This window comes from Equus asinus, chromosome 20 (genome assembly GCF_041296235.1).
Source record: "Equus asinus isolate D_3611 breed Donkey chromosome 20, EquAss-T2T_v2, whole genome shotgun sequence".
NCBI lineage: Eukaryota > Metazoa > Chordata > Mammalia > Perissodactyla > Equidae > Equus > Equus asinus.
Window position 1 is genome coordinate 60,115,157 of NC_091809.1, and position 4,332 is coordinate 60,119,488.

The window sequence follows — 4,332 nt, forward strand, 5'->3', positions numbered from 1 at the left end:
GGCACAAACTCAGTGTGTGTGCAACTGTAACGGGAGAATGAAAATTCTCTTCTGATGGCTTCTATTCAGTGAAATAGGAAGAAAGGTTATCGCTGAAAGTTTATAAGGGTTTATGTTTATCCTCTGTGAGATAGGGAACCACTGACGTAGTTTGAGAAGGGATATAATATGATCAGATATGGGCCTAGTGATTCTCGACATTCAGGAAGTGAAGGTGGTGAGAGGGTGGAACAATCCAGATGGGATAATGAAGTGTCTTGATAGTGGCAGTGGGAAGGAGGGGACGTGGTTGAGAGACTTTTAGGAGATAAAATTAACGGACATTGGGCAGGTTTCCTAAAATAGCTCCCACCTCTCCATCACCTTCCCTGGTTTACCTTCTGCGTGGCACTTATTGCTATCTGACAGTATAATCTATTCTTGTTTGCAGATTGACTGTGTCCCTCACCAGCATGAGACAGAATGTGAGTTGCATTAGGGTAGAGACTTTTTCTTGTTCACTGTTCTGGCCTCCATATCTAGAAACAGTGACTGGTACTAATTGGAGCCTTAATAAATACATGTTGAATGAGGGATTGGACATGAGGGACAAGGTACAGGAAAGGGTCTAGGATAAGTGCAGGGTTTCCGGCTTGGGTCACCGGGAAAATGCTGGCATGGAAACACTGAAAAATTATGAAACTCCATTAAGACTTTGAAATTAGAAGTAACTAAACTTGGAGAAGCTCCAAGACCCTGTGGCTTTGATGTATACAGCCAGCTTCCCTTTTTTCTACTACATGCTCTCCCAGAGAACTTCCAATTCTCTCGCTTGCCTGTAACTATAGTACTACTTAGATGGTAATGCTAAGTAGCATCACCTAATACTTAGATGACAATGGCTAACATAAAGAGAATGGTAGCTATGTCCTAGGCACTATTCTGACTTACGTGCGTTAACTCATTTAATCCTCTAGGAAAACAAAAAACACGATGAAATAGGTAAAATTTTTTAATTTTATTATCTTGCGAGTGAGAAAATAGAAGCCTGGAGGTTGAATGGCAGAGACATGATTCAAGCCCAGACAATCTCGTTCAGAAACCCATGCTCTTAATTTCTATGCTGCACTTATTACCTTTTTAGATTGCTGCTGAATAACTTCCAAACCTCTATCTCTAAGGCAGATGTATTATCTTTTGTTAACAAATTACCCCAGAACAGTGGCCTAAAATAATATATCTCATATGATACAGTTACTATGGATCAGGAATCTGGGAATCACTTAGCAAGGTGGCCCCACCTCAGGGTCTCTCATGAATTTGCAGTCAAAACGGTATCAGGGGCTACAGTCATCTGAAGGCTTGACTGGGGCTGGAGGATTGGCTTCCAAGACGGCTCACTCACATGCCTGCCAAGTTAGTTCTGGTTGTTGGCACGTGGCCTCAGTTCCTTGCCATGTAGACCTTACCATAAAGCTGCTGTATGTCCTTAGAGCACGGCAGCTGACTTCCCCCAAAGTGAGTGTTCCAACAAGGAGCAAAGCAGAAGCCACAATATCTTTTAACACCTGGGGAAGACATGCACCATCATTTCTGCAATATCTTATTGGTTACATAGGTCAGTCCTATTCAATGTGGGAGGGAACTACATAAGGGCGTGAATACTGGAGGTGAGAATCACTGGGGGCCATCTCGGAGGCTGGCCACCACAGCAGATGTTCCTGGGCTCATGCCTATTTCAATTCCCACAAGTAGAGCATCCATATGTTCAACTCTTCCTTTTTTTTCAAACTTGTTTCTTTTTCTGCATTCCCTGATCTACTTCCAATCACAAAATCTAGGAATCTCTAAACCACCTTACCCTCAAACTTCCCTCTCTTCTTCTTTCCCAAGTCTATTTCAAATCACTTGCTAAGCTTTGTCAAGTCTATAATTTACTTGTGTCTTGGAATATGAGTGATATTCTGAAGTCCATATGTACTATGGACTGAATTGTGTCCCCCTAAATTCATATGTTGAGGCGCTAACCCCCCAGCATGTCTGTACTTGAAGATATGGCCTGTAAGGAAGTAACTCAGGTTAAATGAAGTTCTATAGCTGGGGTCCTCATCCAATAGGATTAGTATTTTTATTTTTCTTTTGAGGAAGATTAGCCCTAAGCTAACTACTGCCAATCCTCCTCTTTTTGCTGAGGAAGAGTGGCCCTGAGCTAACATCCATGCCCATCTTTCTCTGCTTTATATGTGGGATGCCTGCCACAGCATGGCTTGCCAAGTGGTGCCATGTCTGCACTTGGGATCCAAACCGGCGAACCCCGGGCCACCACAGCAGAACATGAACACTTAACTGCTGCGCCACTGGGCCAGCCCCAGGATTAGTATTCTTATAAGAAGAGACATCAGAGAGCTTGCTCTTTCTTCCTCTCCACCATGTGAGGACACAGCAAGAAGATAGCCATCTGCAAGCCAGGAAGAGAGCTCTCACCAGAAACTGACCATGTTGGTACCCTATCTCAGACTTCCAGCCTCCAGAACTGGGAGGAAATAAATTTCCATTGTTTAAGCCACCTAGTCTATGGCATTTTGCTATGGCAGTCCAAGGACTAATGCAACATGAAACCAGAAAAATCTAGTTTGTGCGATGTTTTTATGTCTAGGTATAAGCAACACTTCAAGGCTCATTCTATGAAGCTTTCTCTGAACTTCCTAGTGAGAAGTACTCTCCTTTGAACGCACGTGGTTCTTTGTTAATATTTCTCCTGTGGCATAACCATTTATAATGGTTTTTTGTGTGTAGGTGTCATCTTCAACTAAGTTACAGTGTCTTTGAGGGAAAGGACTATTTTTCTTTTTCCTTTTACCTTCCTACTGCTGTTAAAAGGAAGAAGCCACTAAAACAAAAAGCTAAACTTACGGCTTGCTGAGCAAGAGAGTGAGAGAGCTGCATAGTCTCTCTCTCTCTAAACAAAGCAGCAAGCTAGAGTTAAACTTTCTTTCTTTCTTTTCTTATTGAGGTATGACTGACAAATAAAAATTGCATATATTAATCTATACAACTTGGGGCAGCCCCAGTGGCCTAGTAGTTAAGTTTGGTGTGCTCCACTTCAGTGGCCTGGGTTAGGTTCCGGGGTGTGGATCCACACCACTGGTCAGCCCACAGGCAAAATAGAGGAAGATTTGCCATGGATGCTAGCTCGGGGCGAATCTTCCTCAGCAAAAAAAAACAACTTCGAAAACAACTTGATGTTTTGATATACATATACATTGTGAAATGATTACCATGATCAAGTAATTAACATAACCATCACCTCACATAGTTACCACTTAAAAATTTTTTAGAGTTAATCTTATATAGATTTTTGGTAGGTGTGAACTTCAAGGACTGGCAGACTTTCAAAAGAAGAATGTGTAGGGATTGGTTGACCTTTCACTGTGAAAGTGTGGTTACTGGAGGGAGATATAGCTGACTGCTGGCTTTCAGAAGTGTCAGGCTGTCACCAACTTCTGGTTTTCAGAAATGTGGTTACTGACATTGTCATTGATTAGCTGGGATAAGCTTCACACCCGTCGTCTGGCAGTTACATTTGCAAGGACCAAAGAACAATTGGGTCTTTCCCTGAAGCCTTTTCTTCTCGGTGTCCACCTTGGTGTCTTACTCAGTTAGCATTTGTTGAGCGAGTGAACTAATAAAGTTACTCTTTTCTCCCACTCATCTTAAGTCTGTAAGAAACAATACACTTTAAAAGTCCATAAAAACAATATCTTAAAAAGACAAAAACAGAAAGTTGAAAGCCAACTAAATGTCCAGTAATAAGGTATCAAAACTGTGATTCATTCAGCCACTAGATTGTTGTGTCCCCTCTGAAAAGGATGGTTATCGGAGCCATAGCACAACACAGAAGGATGTTTGTGATGTAATGATAAGTGAAAGAAAATGATACACAAATTTATAAGAAAGCAAAAAGCATACAAATAAAAAAATAAGAAAATGTACCAGAATGATAACATCGATTGTGATTTAGGAGGGTGGGGTTATTGAGTGATTTTTTTTCTTTTTTCTATTCTCTAAGTGTTCTTCAATGTGTCGCTATTACTAATTATAATTGTTTTTAAACATTTTAAAGCTATATTCATTGTATTCCCCTTGCCTGTGGCACTTAAAAACAGAACGGCATGGCTGGAAAAGACTTCACAAGTCCTCTAACTCTGCTAACAAAGCTAGTTTCATCACTACCATGCAAGATACCTCCCGGAGTCACTGACACAGGAAAAGAGAAAGCAGATCTAGACAGAAAAGAAAGACGAAAGAAAAAAATTTTGCCTGGCATAGATTCATAAATTCAGCCTCCCCTGA